Genomic DNA, 24347 nt, shown 5'->3' on the forward strand with positions numbered 1-24347 from the left:
TCACAGTAGGTATGGTGTTCTTTGGGTGATGTGCCGTGTTGGTTTGTGCCAAACGGAACATTTTGCATTTCGGCCAAAACGTTCAATCTTTGTTTTGTCAGCCCACAAAACATTTTTCCACATGGCTTCAGAATCTCCAGATTGTTTTTTTGCATACCTCAAACAGGACTCGAGGTGGGCTTTTTTGAGTAATGGCGTCCTTCTTGCCACCTTACGTACAGGCCAGACTTGTGGAGTGCTTGGGATATTGCTGTCACATGCACACAGTGACCAGTCTTTGCCATAAAGGCCTGTAGCTCTTTCAAAGTTGCCTCTCTGATCTTGGTGGCCTCTCTGACCAGTCTCCCCCTTGCTTGGTCATCCAATTTGGGGGGACGGCCTTATCTAGGCAGAGTCTTGGTGGTTCCATATGCCTTCCACTTCTTAATGATTGCCTTGACTGTGCTCCAATGGATATTCAAGGCCTTTGAAAATATTTAAAATCTGCCCTGAAACCGATGAACTGATCGATGCAAAACTTTAAATTTGTGATTGACTTACCATGGGAAACATTTGTTAGCAATGACATCATCATTCAGCACAGTATGGCAACCATGTTGGATCAAAGGAAAGCCTTTAAATTTAATCTTCTCTGAAACTGCCGAACCCATCAATGTAAAACTTAAAATATATGGTCGATTGCCTATGGGATCGTTTGACGAAAAGAAGTTAATCCGAAACAATGTTGCCCCCATTGATATCACTAGGGCATGCCCGTACTATATATATATATCTAAAATTATATCCCGCCCCTCTATTTACATGAAATGGTTTGGTCCAAAGCGAACGGCTTGCGAGTACGGTGACAATCCCCCCCCCCCTCTATTTACATGAAATGGTTTGGTCACTGCTGTGAATATCATGTCAATACTACCTGACCTTAAATGTGTATTCTAAATCCAGCTCTTATTTTAACCCTGATCCAGCCGTCACTCCACCTTTTGACAACCAGCCAAGTGAGCTACAAGACCATTGGTCTTCTATTTTTCTATTGCCTGCTGATTCTTGTTACCGATTAGCATTTGTGCTAATGTGCTTTAGGCTCAATATTATATCTTCTACAGCATTGCATTCATTGTGTTCATTTGATGATGTCATGTTCAATTTGGCAAGGACAGTGGAAATTTCTCCCAGTTCATTTTTAGCCCTCAACCGGCAGCCCGTTTGGGGACTTATATTTTGGTTGAGTACTGTTGGCCTCTGCTGGAAAGTTACTGGGTAGATTTCTTTCATATTCGGCATGTGTTCATTAATATCTGGGCATGAGGATGTCAAATGTCCTCCATGACATGGGAGCCATGTCATGGGGGACATGATTTTATTTCCAAGTTTTGTCAATTAAAAAAGGAATTACGAAAGAAAATAGTACAGGATTGTATGCTTTTGGAAACGATTATTTACATGCCTTTAGTTTCTCCATTACCAACACACAACTTGGGATTATTTATTAATTTATGCATACTTTTACATCTCTACTATCGACATACGGCCTCAAATGATTTTTTTACTTATATACAGTCACGTGAAAAAGTAAGTACACCCCATGTAAAGTTTTGACTTTTTCAACATATTTCAACATACAGCTATTTGATCTTCATTTCAACAATATTGATAGATAAAGGTGATAAAATATAACAAATATAATGAAACATTTCCATTTTGTAGTCCATTGTATAATTTAAATAAACATAAATGCAAATTTCGCATGTGGAAAAAGTAAGTACACCCCGACATTTATCACTACTTCAAATACCTAAAATTAGAATGAGGTGCACCAGCTCAGGTGCAAATGATTAGAACATCGTTAGAGAGGATCTTGGAGGAACCTGTCTTATTTAAACCTCAAACATTTAGTTTGGTTTGCTCTTTGTTGTTGAAGTGTGCGGCGTCACCACGTCTAGATCAAAATAGCTCTCTGAGGCCTCCAGAAAGAAGGTTATAGATGCCTACGAGTCTGGGAAGGGATTTAAAAAGATCTCCAAACAATTTGAAATCAATCATTCGACTGTCCGGAAGATCATCTACAAGTGGAGAAGATTCCAAACAACTGCCAACTTGTTCAGGCCAGGCCGCCCCAGCAAGTTCAGCCCGAGAGCAGACCACAAGATGCTGAAAGAAGTCTCGAAGAACCCCAGAATGTCATCACGGGACCTACAGGTAGCTCTTGCCACTGTTGATGTCAAAGTGCATGAGTCTACCATTAGAAAGAGGCTGCACAAATTTGATCTACATGGGAGGTGTGCCAAGAGGAAACCTTTGCTGTCCAGAAAGAACATCAGGGCAAGACTAAAGTTTGCCAATGATCACCTAGGCAAAGACCGGCACTTCTGGAACAATGTGCTCTGGACAGATGAGTCAAAGGTAGAGCTATTTGACCACAATACCAGAAGACATGTTTGGCAAAAACCAAAGACAGCATTTGACCACAAGAACCTGATACCAACTGTAAAGCATGATGGTGGAAATATTATGGTTTGGGGCAGCTTTGCTGCATCAGGGCCTGGGCAGCTCACCATCATATAATCCACTGTGAATTCTTCATTGTATCAGAGGGTGCTTGAGGATAATGTGAGGCCATCTGTCGGAAAGTTGAAGCTTAACCGAAGGTGGACCTTGCAACATGACAATGACCCTATACATACCAGTAAATCCACCAAGGAATGGCTGAAAAGAAAGAAATGGAGGGTTCTGGAATGGCCAAGTCAAAGCCCGGATATAAATCCCATCGCGATGTTGTGGGGGGATTTGAAACGAGCTGTGCATGCAAGAAACCCCTCAAACATCGCATAGCTGAAAGAATTCTGCATGGAGGAGTGGGCAAAAATTTCTCACAGTCGATGTCAGAGACTGGTAGACAGTTATAAGAAACGCCTACTTGAGGTTGTTTCTGCCAAAGGGGGCAATACCACCTATTAGAGCCAAGGGTGTACTTACTTTTTCCACATGCGAAATTTGCATTTATGTTTATTTAAATTATACAATGGACTACAAAATGTAAATGTTTCATGATATTTGTTATATTATAAGTAGTGTAATAATGTTGCTTCTGGGACACCTCCGTTTAACATGGGAAATCCCTATCTAATGTCATTTACCCCCTTGTCTTTTTCAAAAATCATAAACACCTCTATTTCTCCCACCCTCATCTTTATGAACCTTTTGTCTGTAGTACCTATCCTTAATGTTGTTCATTAGACCACTCAAACACTACAAATATTTGTTTTCTCTTATAGACCTATCATCCTTCTTCTACATATCATCTGGCAGATTAATCTTTGACCCATTCACTTCCATATTAATTCTTTCCCTCCCTCATTGGCCCTAAACACCTATATTTCTCTCACCCTGTTCTTTACGAACCTTCTAACCTTTTGACATGTTATCCTTATTCATTAGACCACTTAAACACCTGTGATCCTTCTGACCTCATGGACCTTTTAACCTTTTACTCTTAATATCATCTGGTGAATATAACCCACTCAAACAACGACCCTACAAATATTTGTTTATGCGTGGGAAATAATTTAATTCTCTTGCCACTCTCTTCACCATCTAATATATTAACAAAAAATATGTTTGAGTTTGGTTCTTTATTAAGATATTTTAACTGAGCTAAGATAAAATGGTAAACCTCCCTCAATGTTCTTATTTGAGCGCCTCCAGTGCCACACACTTTTTGGTAGGCTCTGCCCACCTTTTGTTAAGCTCCGTCCACTTTTTGGAAAAACCCCGCCCACTTTTTGGTAAGCCACGCCCACCTTTTACTAAGCCCCGCCCACTTTTTGTTAAGCCACGCACACTTTTTGCTATACCCCGCCCACTTTTGCTAAGCTCCGCCCACTTTTGCTAAGTCCCACCCACTTTATAAACTCTTCAGCATTGTATCATTTCCAGGTAATACATAACATCATTTTCAGGGAATTTCCATCACATCATTTCCAGTTAAGACACGCCCAGGGAATTTCCACAGGAAATGACACACACCCAGCCCTTCTTATAAAAGGCACCGACCACACAGGCTTTTTCAAACACGCTTTCTGCTTCACTTGAGAATGGACTCCTATGCCGAAATGGAATGGGATAACTTTGCTATTCCTTGGAGTCCTACTACCTGTGTAGCGCTCAACCTTCAGATTGATGAACTGGACTCGAACCTCTTGTCGATGGAGGAAATTGTATCTGAGCTACGAAATGAAAATTCTACTTTTAACACAACTTGGGATAAAGTTATTTTTTTGTTTGAAGATCTTTTGAACAACCAAGACCCACAGAACGAGTTCTACCTTGATGACCCAGCCAAAGAGTTATACCTTGGAGATCCACAAAATCCTGAAAAAGAGTTCTACCATGATGATACTTATTGTGAGTTATCAAAACAAAACCCACTGAACGAGTTCTACCTTGATGACCCAGCCAAAGAGTTATACCTTGGAGACTCACTAAATTTGGGAAAAACAAATTATGAGGTTTGCCTAGATGGTTCTAACTGTGGAGCCTACCTTGGAGACTCACTAAATTTGGGAAAAACTAATTATGAGGTCTGCCTAGATGGTTCTAACTGTGGAGCCTACCTTGGAGACTCACTAAATTTGGGAAAAACAAATTATGAGGTTTGCCTAGATGGTTCTAACTGTGGAGCCTACCTTGGAGACTCACTAAATTTGGGAAAAACAAATTATGAGGTTTGCCTAGATGGTTCTAACTGTGGAGCCTACCTTGGAGACTCACTAAATTTGGGAAAAACTAATTATGAGGTCTGCCTAGATGGTTCTAACTGTGGAGCCTACCTTGGAGACTCACTAAATTTGGGAAAAACAAATTATGAGGTCTGCCTAGATGGTTCTAACTGTGGAGCCTACCTTGGAGACTCACTAAATTTGGGAAAAACAAATTATGAGGTTTGCCTAGATGGTTCTAACTGTGGAGCCTACCTTGGAGACTCACTAAATTTCATAAAATTAGGAAAAGAGTTTTACCTTGGAGACTTTGAAAACTGGTTTCGTTTTGGAGACTCGGAATGGGGGTTTTGTTTTGATGACTCGGAATGTGATACCTATCTTGGAGGCTCAACAGGAATGTGGTTATACCTTGGGAACTTGGAAAGTTGGTTTTATTTTGGAGACTCTACCTGTGGGGTTCCTCTTGGAGACTCTTTGGATTCTAAAGCAATGAACAATGTTCTTTATTTAATGACGCTTGATTTAAGCAATATCAAGAAAGTTCGAGGAAGAAAATGCTGGAAAATTCTTTCTTCCCATTTCTACTTCTTCAAACTTAAAAGCCTTGAAAGACAGAATTGGAGGAAGAGGAAAAAAAAAAGAAATACGTATTTAAAAAAGAAGAAAAGAAAGATTATGTTAGGGTTTGGGTGGGATTTTGAATGTGAGGGTTAGGGATGGGGTTGGGTTAGGGTTGGGATTTTGAATGTGAGGGTTAGGGTTGGGGTTGGGTTAGGGATGGGGTTGGGTTAGGGATGGGGTTGGGTTAGGGATGGGTTGGGTTAGGGTTGGGATTTTGAATGTGAGGGTTAGGGTTGGGGTTGGGTTAGGGATGGGATTGGGTTAGGGTTGGGATTTTGAATGTGAGGGTTAGGGATGGGGTTGGGTTAGGGATGGGGTTGGGTTTGGGATGGGGTTGGGTTAGGGATGGGGTTGGGTTAGGGATGGGGTTGGGTTAGGGATGGGGTTGGGTTGGGGATGGGGTTGGGTTAGGGATGGGGTTGGGTTAGGGATGGGTTGGGTTAGGGATGGGTTTGGGTTAGGGATGGGGTTGGGTTAGGGTTTGTATATTATTATGACTCACTCGCACATACACACACACACAAAAGTTAAGCCCCAACTAAAAAGTTGTGGGATTCTGTGTTTGGGGTTCACAGATTTAAAAACGTATCCCCATTATACACACACAAAAGTTAAGCCCCAACTAAAAAGTTGTGGGATTCTGTGTTTGGGGTTCACAGATTTAAAAACGTATCCCCATTATACACACACAAAAGTTAAGCCCCAACTAAAAAGTTGTGGGATTCTGTGTTTGGGGTTCACAGATTTAAAAACGTATCCCCATTATACACACACAAAAGTTAAGCCCCAACTAAAAAGTTGTGGGATTCTGTGTTTGGGGTTCACAGATTTAAAAACGTATCCCCATTACATTTTATTTATTTATTTATTATTTTCAAGGGTATTATCTGCTTACTTGTGTTTTTTGTAATTCTTGTGAGTAAAATGAACCCAAGATTTCTTCTCCATTTAAATCATATAATTTGTAGGTCCAAGGGACTGTATCCATTACATCAATGATTTTAAATAATTCACGAGTCCATTTTTGTGTATAACCTTTCTCAAAATGACTTTTCCATTTGTATATTCTTACAATATCACCAACTTTAAACTTGGGCTTTCTCAAATTAATCTCCTTTTCATATTCTAATTTTGTAAATGTTTCTGATGGTTTTGATTGTGTTGATGAATGAACTGTATTATTGTAATTATCTACAATATCCTGAATTAAATACACCCATTTTTGAGAACCGAGTTGTGTGAATTTTTTATATAATTTCTCTTTTAAAGTACGATTAAAACGCTCAATAACAACTGCCTTTCCTTCATTAAAGGTGCTGTATAATTTAATACCCTTCCCCTTAAGAAATTTCATGAATATTTTGTTATAGAACTCTGTTCCCTCATCAGTCCATAACTTCTTTGGTTTCCTTTTATCCCGATCAAATATTAGCTTAAAGGCTAACATTAAAGTATCACCCCTTTTATTTTTTAAAGGGACAACCCAGGCAAATCTACTCCTCAAATCAATAACGGTTAAAGCATACCTGTATCCCCTGTCATTATTCAATTCAATTAAATCAGCGGACCATATGTGGTCAGTGTATTTAGAATAAACCTTCCTTCTTTTAAACTTTGTGATTATAGGTTTGTGTAATTCTTCAGCCAAAAGCTCCTCAGTCTTGATGGCATCATTAGAGCCTAATAGTTTTTTGAGGAATAACCAAGACCAAGTTTCAATTTAGCATTTATCAAATTTCTCACAATAAACCTATCAACTTTCTCTCTCAACGTTGGATTTTGTATCAAAGACAAATTATACAACATTTCGCTGTCGGCTTTATGTTTTTCAGTCAACGTAGTGGTTTTCCCATAAGCAATATCATGCTTCATACACACTTCGTCAACCCTATTTGTAGGTTTAGACCAAGGTTTAGGATTGTCAGCCTCATCTAATCTTTTATCCAAGTTTGTTCCTGGACCACAGAAAGAATACCCTGGAAGGTGTAATTCCCCTGGAATTCCAGTTGTTGTAAATTTACTTCCTGACAGAAACTTTTGTATGTCTCCTCCTCTTTTAGGAGAGATGAATTGGCACTTTTTAGAGCCACATACTTGACATATTCCTTTTTGATAAACTCTATTATTTTTAGCTTTAACATAAGAGATATTTTTAGATTTAGTTTTCTTTTTACATTTGAGACAATAACTCATATTTATTTATCAGAAAAATTCCGACAGAGTATCAAAACCTTTTTGGTTTTCAACATATACATTTCAATCTTTATTTTTAAAACATAAAGAATCCTAAGGAATGCCTTCACTCTCTCCTCCATTTATTTACAAATAAAAACTAACTAAAGTCAATGACACCAACATCATCAATCACATAATCTTTTCCTTCTTCTTCTTCTTCTTCTTCACCACTTTCTCGTTTAAATCTCTGAAATTGAAGACATTGACGTTCTTATTTTTGAAACCATTATCTTCATAAGAGTTGTTAATTCTTTAATTTCCTCTTCGGTGCGTTGAGATTGATTTATTTGCTTTAATACACTCAATCTTTTATGAATCTCAGTGATTTCCATCTTTTTATATTTTTCCTCCCTCTCTCTTTGCTCCCTCTCCTCCTCCTCCATTTTCTCCCTCTCCTCCTTCTCCTTTTTCTCCCTTTTCTCCCTTTCCTCCTTCTCCCTTTTCTCCCTTTCCTCCTTCTCCTTTTTCTCCCTCTCCTCCTTCTCCTCCTTTTTCTCCCTCTCCTCCTTCTCCTCCCTCTCCCTTTCCTCCTTCTCCTTTTTCTCTCTTTCCTCCTTCTCTTCTTCAACTCCTTCCTCATCCCTTGCTACCCTTGAGTTTGAACCCCAAAGAATATTATACATATACTCATCTGGATTTTGAGATATTCTTGTATCTATAATTATTTTTCTCATAATAGGATACCAATAAGATTTGTTGACGATTTCTAAAAGAGTTTTATATTTCATAACTTTGAGAAGTTCATTTTTATTTAATATTTTAAACAAGTCTCTATTTGTGGGTTTAACAATATCAGTATAAGGCCAGTTTTTTATGACAAAATTCCCATGTATATGCTCCAAATCATAAGGTATGTAATACCGAGCACCCTTTTCTTGTAGGTATCCTTGAATACAAAAATTATAATTCTCTTGTAGTCTTCTTCCTGCCATTTATGTATCAGAAATATATGTGAGATTAATATTATGACAGGTAATACCACCCCATCTTCCCACTACCAAATCGGTTTGTATTCCTCGGCTTTCTATCCTTATCTCATTACCTTCCTTCTTTGTCATGCGAACCATCGCTATACTATCATATATTTTTATTTTCTTAAAATCACGTATTTGTTGTTTACTAATTGTACTTCCACATAAATCCTTATCTTCACCAAGTGGATAATATTCTTCTTTACGAGACTGATTTAAATCATGTAGGTCTTCTATGTTTATTGAAAAAGACCAATTATACCCTAAATCAGGCATATCATACCCCCATTTATTAATTCGCATATTAACTAAATGTCCTTCTTTATAAAATTTAATTGTAAGCAGGTAGTTAAATTCAATGAGGAAAGGTGTATGGTCAGTATAACCAGGTGTTGTGGTTGTAAATTTTACTTGTTTCACAAAACGTGCTGTTTTCTTTAAAGATATATATTGTGATAAATCACTGAATCTAATCAAGTCATTCGCATCTGTAGGGTTTGGATAATTGATTAATTTATAAGTATTCTTCATATTAATATTTTTACTTACACTATATTTTTGTCGTTCAGCCTGTGCCTTTGTATAATAATTTGATAAATCAATATCCTGAGAGGATTTTCCAAAGATAGAACCATCTTTTCCAACATAGGTCATTTATATTAGATAAAAAATGATATCATAAAAATTTTCATTATTGTTGAGTTGAAATAATACATATAAACATAATTGGCCACAACATTTAGAATTAATTTCTTGAACTTGGAATGTTTGATAAACACCATTCTGTAAGAATTGTATTACTTCAACAGGTGGTGGCATACCATAACTATCAAAATAATATTTATCCTGACTATTATGAATACAAACCCAATGAGAACCATTCTGTGTGTCTAAATTCATAATAATATTCTTTGTATTCTTATTTATATGTGTTAATTCATCTCTCATACAAATAACCACATTATCAATTTTTAGTGTTTTACAATACTTAGCTAGTTCTATATTTGACGTTGTATTCTTTCCAAATTGTTTAAACCATTTATCCATTTATTTATGAGAAAGATACAATCCATTACCCCGTTTAGTTAGTTTAACACCCGCTTGAGCGATAGAGGAAAGCATATCTCCAACCAACAATCTAGCTTTATCAGGTAGACTTTCAAGTTTTTGAGCAAAATCTACAATTACACCACTTCCACTAATTTGTTTCTCCAACTCCTTGTTATGTCTTTCCAATTCTTTTTGAGCTTTTAGTTGTGCCTTCCTTTCGTTAGCAGTTTTTACCGCTGCTGAAATACCACCAGTCAATGCTCCCGCCGCACTTAAACCAGCAAATAAAGGAATTAGAAACGGGAGAAATCCTCCTCTTGACTCATCTATTGAATATTTCTTTAACATAGGTTTCGTCATTTTAATTTTAAGTGATCCAACATCATTTAGTGTTTTTACTTGTGTGTGTGTGAGTAAAACATCAATTCTTACAGCTCCTTTTCTTTGAATTGTATTAACATTAATAATACAAGGCTTTTGATTTTGAATACAAGATGTTAATTTATTAAGATTGATTTGATTAACATATACCCCAACCATTTATTTATGAGAAAAAACCTATGTGATATTAATCATAACACCATTATCTGTATTAATCTGTAATTCTGTTTCCTCCAAAAGCAAACAATATGCATTAACCTCTTCACTCTCCCCTCTTTCAATGTATAGAGAAGTATCCACTCGATTAGACTTTATAGTTTCCTTTTGAGAACTCAGGTCAATTGCGTAGATTGTATAAAGTTTTTGAAACGCAACCATATCCAAAATAGGATCATTATTACCATTACTTTCACACACCTTTTGGTAGGACTTGTAGGCTTCCGCATAATCATTTTTTTCCCAATCAATTTCCAATCTATCTCGCGGATAAAATGTGCCATCAAGAGAAACCCGAAGTTGTTTCACCTTAGCATTATCACTCAGCGCATTATTCTTATTAGTACCGTCCTCTCCATCTGGTTTTTTAAAAATGAGCCAGAGGTATCGTGGCTTTCCTTGAAGAACACCCAAATTCCAAGTGTAGGTAGTGTGTTCCAGTTTAACGTGTTGACATCTTCTTTTAAGGTATGATACATTTAGCGGTTTCTTTGAGTTAAGTCTTCTATTTAACATCTCTTCCGTTTTAAGATTAGGAGTATATTCACTGATATACCAACACAAATCATTAATAACAAATTTATTGTTGTCTCCAAAAGCATTTTCATCCCCAAAAAGCAACCTATTTACATTATCATTCCTTTGTAGTTGAAATCTAATTTTAAGACCATACAAAACTTTATCATAATCGCAAAATCCAAATATACCTTTAAGAGGTACTGCTACGGTAAAACTATTCACTGCTTTTGTTTCATCATTATACATTGACTTCCTTTGACTATAACCAGGGTCTGCGTTTGTACCCGTTGACATATCAGGAATAAAACCTTCAACAGCTCCCTTACCCATTCTATCACTAAACAAATATAGTGTAAATTTCATCATTTCAGATGTAGCAGAGACATAATCAACCGCTTCAACCTCTTGTGTTCCAATATACAGGCGGACACTGTCAAACATTTTCCAGAAGAAATCATTTACGAGTGTAGCATTAGTATTATTCGCAGCCTTAGTGAATTTAAATTTACACAGCAAGAAACTATCAGCTATATTCAAGTAAGTTTGTTGATTATTTATTTCAAAACTTTTTGTTCCGTTTGAATTCCAGTCTGTTCCTGTTATAGCATTTACCTTAAAATAGTCTTCCTTTTTAGTGGAGTTTGAAATGATAATCGTATCATCCAAATCATAGATACTATCAATCGCTTCCATACTTGTATTTATATAGCATTAAAATTGTTGAAACCCTGACCCAAGTATTTTAATGATTTTTTGTCGTTCTTGTGAAGATAGTTGAGTTTTACCTTTTTTTATTTCTTTGATTGCTTGTAATTTATGAGACTCCTTTTGAGCATCTTTTATACTCTTTATAGCACCCGCAACGGAGCCCACGGCAGAAGCAGTTGAACCAATTAGGTCTTTATGTTTAAGGATGGTTGAACCAATACCCATTAGAGTATCAATTATCCCATCTCCTTTATTTCGAAATTGATGACCTACACCTCGTTGTCTCTTAGGTTTATAGTATCCTCTACCCACATACCTTGTATAGTCTGGTGAAAGGAACATGCCCTCCCCTGTAATTATTTTATATTTTCCCAACTCGTGTTTTCTCACAATAACCATTATTTATTTATTGAAAAACTTCACGTAGGTGAATTCTGATGGATATAATTTCATCATTAAAGGATATCATACGATTATCTTGGTCGGTTATCCTAAAATTTACTCTGTATATGGTTTTTCCTGACACAGGTAAATAGACAAGATTTTTTGGTTCCATATTAAATTTATAACCAATCGGGGTTGAGTATGCACTGAATGAAAATATTGTATTTGTTCTTATTCCATCGTTATAAGCACCATCAATCAAATCACAATGAATTAATACTGAATTTATACCGGAGGATATTTGGATAACATTATCACTGTAAAACGTCCCGTTATTTTCAATCTTTTTTGAAGAGAAACCCAATAGCTCTCTAAACGAATTTTCAATCGTGAAATCAACTTTATAATTATTTTTAAGTTTAATAGTTGATTTTGAAGTGTGTTTTTGAATATCTATTACAATATTTTTTGGTTCATCACCTTTTTCTTTCATAAGGCGAGAGACTTCTGAAGATATTTGAGAAATCTCGTAAGCTCCAGGTGAAACGGTTATAGTTTTATATCCACTTCCTGGATTATAACTAAACTTGTTGTTTTTCTCTGTGATATTAAACAAGGTATTATAAGTTTCCATTGACAATAAAGATGCCTCATATGAGGTAAGGGGGTCAAGTTGTAGTGGGTAAGGGAATGAAGCTGTGTAATCGCTCGTTGTGAAATTAAAACTAAGAATTGTGCTTCTCATCTTATTTAATATCTAATAAAATATCTTTGTATTGACATTTATTAATTATTTTCATATTCATCAACTGATCTAAAATGGCTGAGGATTCATTAAAACAATTGTTGTTTCCAGCCTTCTTACTACCTAACAACAATAATAGCCTATTAACTAATTGTGATGGGTCATTTGGAAGAAAACTAACACCTGAACCAAGTTTACTTAAAGCATCAATAATATGTTTCTCCTTCTCATTCTTCTTACTTTTACCAGCAACAGAAACTCCATAATCAAGTGCATTTAACAACTCAATATATACCCTATCTTCCTCTCTTTCCATATCAAGTGGTTCCTCAAAATATTTTGAACCGCTGAATCCGGGGTTTGTTAGAAGAAACATTAATCTTGGAGTTAATTTAACATTTGGTTGAGTAGAACTCAAGAACATCAATTCATCATTAAATATCAATACCTTTTCTTCCACAAGATGAAACACTGCTGGTTCTTCTGTTGGAATGAGACCTGCTCTGGTTTTTGAACCCGCCGAATATTCATTGTTTTGAAGAGCTTCCACAACATAATTAGGGGGTTGATTTACCTCCTCAAGTTTCCGAAATAATCCCTCGTCATCATATTCTAATTCACCAAGTTCTTGTTTTGTTATCTGACTAAAATCTTTGAGCATTTGAAGTTTTTTCGGAGTAAATTCTACCGTGGGAACTGTAGGTGAGTGTTGAGTTTTCAAAAGTGGTTTAAAGAATTTCTCTTGTTTTCTTTCAAAGGCTTCTTCACCAGTTAGTTTCTGTCTCCGTTTCTTCTTTATCTCTTCCTGTTGTTTAACAACTTTTGAAACTAATTGTTGATGTTCCTTAAACTTTCTTTCTCTTTCTTCGGTATTCATTTTCTGTATTTATTTATTGAAAAATATCATTTAGTATCTCATCTTGTTTCACAACAATATATTTATATTTTCCAATCGTGTGTTTCATATAATTTTCAAATTCTTTTTTACTACATAACGTAGAGCAATTATCTCTCCAAAAATTATTTACATCTATTGAATTTAACTTAAATAAAATAAAAGTATTGGCATTGTTTCTTATTGAGCGTCGAGGGAGTTGAAAATATGATTGACTAAGATATATACAATTACAAGAAGAATGTCTCCCTCTTGTATAGTAGCTATCCATTACTGTTTGGTTTCTCTCATTAACACAATCATCAAAGATGACGAGATTCTTTTTTGATTTATCTAAATCTTGAGGTGAAGGTATATCATCCGTATTATCACTGAGAATACAAGTTATGGGTTTCGATTTTGATTTCTGTGTATCACAAAATAATTGTATTATATCTTCAATATTATAATCATTCAGTTTGTTTTGAAGTTTAAATAAACCGATAATGTCTTCCTTTTTAAGACCTGCATTAAAACCCTGTGAGAGTAGTTGATACTCGGGTTGAAAACTTGACTTTGTAAAAATTATTAAATTATCATAATCTAAAAAATTAGGACCAAGGAGCATCTTTAAAAGTAAACAGGTTTTCCCACATCCGCTTGAACCAACTATTAGACATCTCAATGAATTTGGAATGTTTTTATGGTTATTAAATTTTATCTTATTTTCCCAAACGGGTAAAAAATCATTCATTTATATATTTGGAAAACAAGTCATCCAACTTTTTTTGAGCTATTTTAGAAACTCTATATTTTATCCTGAGTTCGGGTTTAATTTCAAAATAATTCATTATTTTATTTATGTAGTATCTTGTATTAACATTTCCATTAAAATTATTTTGAATAATAAATATCATTAAACCCTTATACATTTCCTCAATACAAAGAGTCTCTTTCCTTGTAAGAAATGGTGTATTATCACCATAATGCTTAACATTCATCTCTCTTATTAATCTTGTAAAGTAATTCATTTTTGGTTCTAATTTAAAAGAGTTATATGTTTTTTTATATTTCTTATTATCATTAATTAGAATATAATCACAGAATAAACATTGTTTATATGAATCCTCATCATTAAGCCCCACTCTATCACAAGCCGGACAATTCTCTAATTTATCATATGGAGAGTCTGGAAATTCTAAATATCCTTCAGAACTTATCATATTTATGTGGTAAATTTTTACTTAAACTAAACGCAAGTTTATTCATTAATAAATACAATGTTTCAAAGCACAAAAGACAAATTTCAATCAATCTCTACTTCGGTGGAAGATATAGAAAAATATGTCAAAGATGTTAAATTGAACAAAGATAAATATGGAAATTTTTGGGTAAAACCAGTTATGGAAAATAACATGAGCCCCTCTATTTCATTTAAAGGAAGAGCTCTAACTATACCTGGAAAGACATCCATTAAAGTAAATCTAACAAAAGTTTCTCCTCTACTCCTGGCAATTTATTCAAAGCTTGAAAAAGTGATTGACCACGATACTTTGAAAAAGAATGATAAGACCATTAATAATTCTAGAGGAGACATTTGTATTTTCTTTAATAATCCAAAGGGTGTAGATCTAAGTAAAATGAATGATGTTAATATTTCTGGTGAAATGTCATTTCGTTCTATGATAGTTAGAGATTATTTAAAGATAACTTTTGATATAAAAATTGTAGAGATTGAATCTGTTAATGAAAGAAAGTATATAGATATTGATGGGAATATTTTTCTTGCTAATTAAATATGAGTCAATACAGCAGTGAAGATTTTACTATTTCATTGAACTCGGACGATAGTGATGATAGTATTTCATTGAACTTGGACGATGGTGATGATAGTATTTCATTGAACACAGATGATAGTTATGATACTAATAGTTTGTGCTCAAATGATAGTTATGAGAGTAGCTTTATTGATGACTCTGAGTATGATTCTGAGTATTCATGTGATAGTTATGACTTAGATGATTCTGAGTGAAAAAGTGTTTTAGTTTAAGCACAGCGATATATATAAAACGGAGCTGTAAAGCTCAAAAGTGTTTTATTTTAAGCACAGTGATATATATAAAACACCACGTTTTCTCACGCTATAAATATGGTTTATTGTGATACTTGCGAGAAGGAAGTAAAATATTATAAACAACATATTCTCACCGCAAAACATACATACAACATTTTAAACAAACTTTCCCCTCTTCCACCTGAAACAAAACACTGTTCTACATGTAATAAAAATATCCTCAAGAAAGGCTTCAAAATACATCTTAAAACAAATCTACATTTATCAAATTTTATCACAACTAAAAACTCTGATGGAGCATTCAAAGGACATATTAAAATAAGAGTCTTTAACTTCAAACCTCCTGAACCAGAGTCTATAGTTGATGCTGTAGAAATAGTTAAACCTGCTGTTCAAACGTTGATTGAAAAAACACTAAAGGAAATGAAACCACTTAAATTTTATATGGGAGTAAAATTAGAAATGACAAAGGATGAAGGAGTTATAGATGCACCATACATGAGAACTGAGCCACACTTTATATCTTCATATCAAGATTTTAAAACATCAGGAGTCTATGATGAACTTATTAAACAAGAGCAAGATGTGGATAATTCAATCGTAGGAAGTGGATTCAATATAGGAAAAATTATTTACATAGACATTCATATTCTTAAATCAGATCCTCTAAAAGCTTCTTCTTACATTGATTTACCCAGTGTTATCAAAAATAGAAAAGCAGTTATCAATATCAAAAATAAAGACAATAAATGTTTTCTCTGGTCTATTTTAGCACACTTACATCCTCCACATTTTCATGATGAAAGAGTATCTCATTATAAAAAATATGAGAATACATTAAATACGAAAGATCTAAAGTTTCCGATGACTTTAAATGATATTCCTAAATTTGAAAAGATGAATAATTTATCAGTTAATGTTTATGGTCTAACAGAAACAAACAACATTCAGGTTTTAAAGCTTTCTGACAATTGTAAACAAACTCATATTAATCTTCTATATTTTAATTCAGACGAAAATTCACATTATACATACATCAAAGATATTGCTAAATTAATAAAACCACAAGTCTGTAAGAGAACAAATAAAATATATATTTGTTTGCGTTGTCTTAACTTCTTCAATTCACAAGAAAGATTAGATAAACATTCAAATTATTGTGGCGAACATAAATCAACGGTAATCAATATGCCTAAAGAAGGCTCAAAGATCACATTCAAAGATGAAAATAAAAAGATCAAACATCCATTTGTTATATATGCTGATTTTGAAAGTATTTTAGAAAAAATTGATACTGCTTCTCCAGATCCAAAAGAATCATACACAAATAAATATCAAAAACATACTCCTTGTGGTTTTTGTTATTATATCAAATCATCCGTTGGTGATAAATATAACAAGTTAGAGATGTATAGAGGCTCAAATACCCCAGAGGAGTTTGTGAAACGACTAGAAAAAGACTGTGTTCGATTAACCAAGATAATGAGAGAAACCAATAAACCAATGTCCTTAACAAGTAAAGAAAAAAGGGAATTTATAAAAAACAATGTCTGTCATATTTGTGAGGAGAAAATTGGTAAAGGTCTAAAGGTTAGAGACCATTGTCATCTCACTGGTAAATATAGAGGTCTGGCTCATCAAAGTTGTAATATTAATTATCAACTCCCCTCTTTCATTCCTGTCTTTCTTCATAACAACGCTCATTATGATACACATCTATTTATCAAGGAACTCTCAAAGACTTCTGGAAGTATCTCAGCAATTCCAAACACGGATCAGAAATACATTTCATTCACAAAAACAATTCACACATCTCCTATTACTCATATCAGATTTCTTGATACATTTAAATTCATGGCAAGTCCATTGGTTAACTTGGTTCAAAATCTAAAAGAGTTTCCATGTCTTTCAGAGTATTTTTTAGATAAAGATTTTCTAACACAAAAGGGAATTTACCCCTATGACTATATGGACTCATTTGAGAGATTCAATGAAACACAACTTCCTTCAAAAGAAAATTTCTATAACAAATTAAACAACAGTAATATATCTGATAAAGATTATGTACACGCACAAAATGTTTGGGAAAAATATAACATCAGGAATCTTGGCGAGTATCACGATTTGTATCTCAAAACTGATGTGCTTTTATTGGCCGATGTATTTGAAGCCTTTAGATCTGTTTGTCGCACTGGATATGGATTGGATCCTGCTCACTACTACACAGCACCTGGATTGGCCTGGAGTGCGATGTTGAAAATGACAAAACAAGATTTGGATTTGATAACCGATGTTGATATGCTTTTGATGATTGAAAAGGCAAAAAGAGGTGGAATTTCACAAGTCTGCTCGAGTAGATACGCAAAAGCAAATAACAAATATCTTCCAAATTATGATCCAACGAAAGAGAGTTCTTACTTGATGTACTATGACGCAAACAACCTGTATGGCTGGGCAATGTCTCAGGCTCTTCCTTATGGAAAACTTAGATGGGTAAAGGAAAAAGACTACAAAAACGTTTTACAAGATGTATGTATCTCTACACAAAAAGAATTGGATGAAGAAAAAGTTGGTTATTATTTTGAAATTGATTTAAAATATCCAGAGGAACTCCATAACCTACACAAAGATCTCCCATTTGCTTGTGAGAAAGAAAGTCCAAAGAAAGAATGGTTGAGTGATTATCAACGATCGTTTGATATAGGTGAATCAACAGAAAAATTACTTACTACATTATATAACAAGAAAAATTATGTTCTACACCAAAGAAATTTGCGACAATATTTATCAAAAGGTCTAAGAGTAGAGAAGATCCATAGGGTTCTAAAGTTCAATCAAAGTCATTGGTTAAAGGGGTACATTGATTTTAATACACAAAGAAGAACAGAGTCAAAAACAGATTTTGAGAAAGACTTTTATAAATTGATGAATAATGCGGTCTTTGGTAAGACTATGGAGAATGTGAGGAAAAGACAAAATATCAGATTATCAACATCTTGGGAACAAGCATCAAAATTAATTAATAGACCGAGTTTTACTCGAGCTGAGGTCTTTACTGAGAACTTTTGTGCGATCCATTTGATTAAAGAGAGTATTGAAATGAACAAACCTATTTATATTGGGACAACAATTCTTGATTTATCAAAGTCATTAATGTATGATTACTTTTATAATAACTTGAGGAAGAAATATCAAAATGATGTTAATCTACTTTATATGGATACAGATAGTTTTATTTTGAAAATTAATACCAACGATGTTTATTCAGACATGAAAAGAGACATTAATATCTATGACACGAGTAATTACAGTCCAGAGAGTGAGTTGTTCTCTTCTAAAAATAAAAAGGTGATTGGAAAGTTCAAGGATGAATTAGGAGGAAATGTCATGAGTGAATTTGTGGGATTGAGGTCTAAGGCTTATGCTTATAAATACATTGTGAATAACGTTGAAAAGACTGATAAGAAGTTAAAAGGTGTAAAGAAAAATGTTATTAAAGAAACAATAAACTTTAAGGATTATTATAACTGTTTAACAACAAAGAAAGAAGAGTTTAGAAAGATTAATGGAATAAGAAGTTATAAACATCAATTATATTCAGAAGAGATAAATAAGAAAGCATTGGGGGCTTTTGATGATAAGAGGTTTATTTTAGAAAATGGAATTGATAGTCTCCCTTATGGTTATATAAGTATATAAGTGATAAGATATATATATAAGTGATAAGATATACATAAGTGATAAGATATATATAAGTGATAAGTTAAAAAGGGGGGGGGGTTGGGGATTTTAACGGGCTACCGCCGCCTTTTTTACTATTATATAAATGATAGAACCAAGTATCAACCAGACTAAAGAGTGGAGGTGTAATCAACCTTGGTATATAAATGGAAAACATAATGAATGTGAAAAATATCAAATAGGTATAATTGAAAAGGCAACTGGTAAAAAAATTCACAAAACAAATAAGAGAATTAATTTAAATACCGGTGAATTGGGTAAAAAAGATGGAAATATTTTTGAGTGGACGGAAAACTTTGATGGTTGTCAGGAAAATATATACTTTAATTTAAAAATGGTATGTGGCACTGGAGGCGCTCAAATAAGAACATTGAGGGAGGTTTACCATTTTATCTTAGCTCAGTTAAAATATCTTAATAAAGAACCAAACTCAAACATATTTTTTGTTAATATATTAGATGGTGAAGAGAGTGGCAAGAGAATTAAATTATTTCCCACGCATAAACAAATATTTGTAGGGTCGTTGTTTGAGTGGGTTATATTCACCAGATGATATTAAGAGTAAAAGGTTAAAAGGTCCATGAGGTCAGAAGGATCACAGGTGTTTAAGTGGTCTAATGAATAAGGATAACATGTCAAAAGGTTAGAAGGTTCGTAAAGAACAGGGTGAGAGAAATATAGGTGTTTAGGGCCAATGAGGGAGGGAAAGAATTAATATGGAAGTGAATGGGTCAAAGATTAATCTGCCAGATGATATGTAGAAGAAGGATGATAGGTCTATAAGAGAAAACAAATATTTGTAGTGTTTGAGTGGTCTAATGAACAACATTAAGGATAGGTACTACAGACAAAAGGTTCATAAAGATGAGGGTGGGAGAAATAGAGGTGTTTATGATTTTTGAAAAAGACAAGGGGGTAAATGACATTAGATAGGGATTTCCCATGTTAAACGGAGGTGTCCCAGAAGCAACATTATTACACTACTATTATATCACCTTTATCTATCAGTATTGTTGAAATGAAGATCAAATAGCTGTATGTTGAAATATGTTGAAAAAGTCAAAACTTTACATGGGGTGTACTTACTTTTTCACGTGACTGTACACTTTACTATCACTGCTACCAATATACCAGGGGAAATCAAAAAGTAAAGGGAATTTTTTTATTAAAATTTATTCAGCGGAATTCCCTTTACATTTTGATTTACCCTCGTACAATGTTTAATTACTTATTCATATCCACTTTATCATCAATGCCATCTATATACGACCTTTAATTATTTATGTCATTTTACCATCTGCATGACCAACACACACCTTTAATTTTTATTTATTTATTTTATTTCTATACATCTTGCCAATCTCCAACCTGCAATAACAACTTGTATTATTCATTGATTTGGATAGAGTTTACAGTCACCACTACCTCCACATCACCTTTAATTATTTATTTATATTCAGTTTACAATTACCCCTACTATGCCTCTGTATCACCATAAATTAATTATTTGTATTCAGTTTACAATCACCGCTACCTCCGTGTCACCTTAAAATATTTATTAATTCATATACAGTTTGCAATCGCTACATCTGTGTCAACTTGAATTATATTATTAGTCCCCTACCCGGAGGGGACTATAGGTTTGCTCTCTGTCCGTCTGTCTGTCACACCTGTGTTTTTCTAGACTTTTTCCCATACCCTTTCACATATTGTCATGTCACCCAGCGATTAAGACCGCTGGATGACGGAAAGCCGAAATGGTCCTTAATTTCCGAGGGCAACGGCAGAATAATGTATAGCGGTTATTTTTATGGCGCGCACGGGACGGAAGGCAGCGAGACATTTATCTACACGAAGCACACGGGTTTAATCTGAAACCCACAATGAATAAACAACGCAACAAATAGAATGCAACAATAATGAATTTAATGAGACTAAATCAGACAAAATAAACTTGTGGTAAAAACTAATTGAAACTCCTACTTTGAGGATCCTCCATCAGACACAGAAATGCACACAGGGGAAACTAAAATAAAATAAAATGCTTCCTTTTCGTGCCGGCCTTATCTGTCTCCAAAGGGGTATCTTCAGTGAGTGGTGGCGCTGGTCAAGTTCAGCCCTTCCAGCGCCTGAGTGAACAAGATGGCGACGGCCGACGAAGGCGCCAAGGGCATGAGGCGAAAACAGACCTTCCCCCTTTCTCCAAGCTCCCGAGAGGGCCCAAATGTTGACCGCCTCTGTCGAGATGCTGCTGGTGCAGCAAAAGCTGATTTCCCATGCTCCTTAAAAAGTGCACCAAAATTTCCAGCACACCAAACGCACCAGCAATGGTGAACTTCTACTGACCAATCGCCGAGCTCCACCGAACATTGCTTTACACGCATTGGCTGGACAGCTGGCCTGACCGCGCCCCAATTAAAATCATGTGCCACCATTACATGAAGCAGCACAGATTGCTGTCGGCCTCAGGCCCTAGGCCTGGGTGTTAGTCCATGTCCCAATGCAAGTGGAATGATCCCAGGTATATATCCACGATGTATTATATATGCATAAGCTGTACACACGTTTTAGCTTCATGCATGCACATTGTTTTTTTTGGGGGGGGGGGGGGGGGGGGGGTTTTCAGCACCGAATGTGGCAGCATTATACACCACCCAAATAAAGTGACGTATTTGCTAATATTGAACTGAAACTTCGTCGCTTCAATTTACTATTACGTTGACAGTCATGGAGCAGTTTGTGTGCCCTGATGACCCAATGAGCTATACTGGGCAGGTCTAACCTAACCAGGCAGCTCGGAGGGTGGGGGACAGACGAAGAGTGGTCAAAACCTTGAGTAAACCTCAATGCCAAAAATCCTGATGTCGGCAGCAGGGCCTCAGTAGTTGAAATGGTGAATCAGAAAGACGTGTTACCCAGCATTTCAACGATGAAGATAATAAATTCTGACAAAAAGAATACTGCGTACTCACGTAGAACTTGTGACCACATGAGTATAATTAGCAACCGAAAGACATTAATTATGACAATAGAAAACCATAACTCTCTACCATACTGCATCAGTTGTTGCGCAAGTAAAAAAGGGCCACGTCTCCCGGTTCGCAACCAGGCTGGGATCGAAAAGTCAGTGACTGGTCAACTACCACCACAACAACAACAACAACAACAAAAACGACACTATAAATAGCAGCATCTTCTAAAATGTAAACATCCCACCTTTGTAGCAACATTCAACACACGGACACAGCTCACTGGAAAAGATCAAAGAAACTGTTGCACATGCGGAACAGTTCTGCATCAGTGTAATCTGCCTTCAAGAACACTGTATTTACCATGAGGATGTTGACATCCGTTATAAAGAAGTAGGAAAAGGGTGGACTTTAGTTACTAGCTCGGCCACCAAAAACACCCTGAACGTTAGCCTACTTGTTAGTAACACTGCATGTAAAAGCCTGAATACCATCAAGTCTATTAATAGTCGCATAATGGCAGCAATCTTCAATGGTAATCCTGAAGCAACAATAATATCGTGTTAGTCTGACCAATGTATCATCGGAAGAAGATGCACTAGCGTTCTTCAATCGGCTTACAGAACTTGTAAACGACGTACCGAAACACAACATCATCATAGTCGGAGGGGATATGAATGCAAAACTTGGTCCAGCTGAGTGAGATATCATTCAACAATATTACAAATAGGAACGGCAGATATCTTATTAGACCTTATGATTGAATGTAAACTTACTTTTAAGAGTAATATGTTCCAAAAACGGAAAGGTAAACTTTGGGCTTTCACTTACACCACCCAACATTGAGCACAGTTGGATTACATTCTTATCAATAAAAAGTGGAAAAACAGTGCCATGAAATGTGAGTCGTACAGCAGCTTCCATGCGGTAGGTTCAGATCATCGGATAGTAACTACTAAAGTAAGACCAAGTTTGCAAACAAACATCAAAAGTTAAAAAAAAAACCCACCACAGCACAACTGGAGTAAGCTGAACAACGATTAAATTTCTCAGGCGTACACAGTGGAAGTGAAAAACCGATGGGACAAAATCATCAAAATTACATCTGCGGCAGTTCATAATCAGTCACAAATAGTATGGCATGTGGTAAACGAAATTACTGGAAGAAAAAATAGTAGCCAGGGGAAACTTGGAACTTGCAATCCTACCGAAAGGATTGTAAAATGGAAGGATCACTTTGCAAACCTTCTAGGACAGTCCCCAACTCTGATCATAGCCCCTACTCATACAGTTGTAAGTGAGATACTGCCAAGTGACACAGGAAACTTCACAATGAAAGAACTAATAACAGTAACAAAATTATTGGCTATCAACAAAGCCTCGGGTATTGACGGAATTCCACCCGAGGTTTGGACAAGTGGTGCACTCGACAAGCAGCTACTCGAAATCTGTAACAGAGCCTTGTCTGGGGATATTCCAATTCAGTGGTCAAAGAGTGAAATCGTACCATTCCCAAAGAAAGGGGTTCTAAGTGTTGCAAAGAATTATTGTGGAATCAGCCTAACTTGTATCTTTGCGAAAATCTGCAACAGACTGCTCTTATACAGGATAAAGCCAGAGTTATGCTTCTGTGAAGATGCATGTAAACGGCGTGCGTAGCTGTGGTGGTGTGCATCAAACAAACGCTGATTGGTTGAGCAGGGAAGTATATCCGGTAGCATTGGGGGTTGAGCCCAGACCCAAAACGGAACTAAAACAAAGAACCAAAGTATTCAAACCGAGAATAGCAATGGAGCAGTTTGAGGAGCGACTCTCAGATGAGGTTGGTAAATACAAACATTTGTATGACTCCTCATCTGACCTGGATATGTGCGGAAGCCTCACAGACCATCTCCTTTTGTGCCTTCTTCTGTGGGTTTCAGCGTAGATATTGCCACAACTGATCCTCAAGCACAGCATAGCCAACTAAATTCTTCCTTAAGGCATTCAATATCCTCCTATCCATTTCTGTAGGCTACACAAATTGATCCACAACAATGCAACGAGCACGTCTTTGTTTACACTTTTGCCAGGGTGAAAATGGGTTTCCGTTTCTGGGTTCTTCTTCGTTTTCTGTACATTATTTAGTTTTAGTAAATGCG

General features: G+C 35.4%; 1 protein-coding gene across 3 annotated transcripts in view; it reads left to right on the forward strand.

Moving 5' to 3' along the window:
* AFG3L2 (AFG3 like matrix AAA peptidase subunit 2) overlaps positions 1 to 24347 on the forward strand; it is a 72243-nt gene that overhangs the window by 23326 nt on the left and 24570 nt on the right. The window lies entirely within an intron of this gene.

Source organism: Myxine glutinosa, chromosome 10 (genome assembly GCF_964187855.1).
Source record: "Myxine glutinosa chromosome 10, kmMyxGlut1.1, whole genome shotgun sequence".
Classification (NCBI taxonomy): Eukaryota; Metazoa; Chordata; class Myxini; order Myxiniformes; family Myxinidae; genus Myxine; species Myxine glutinosa.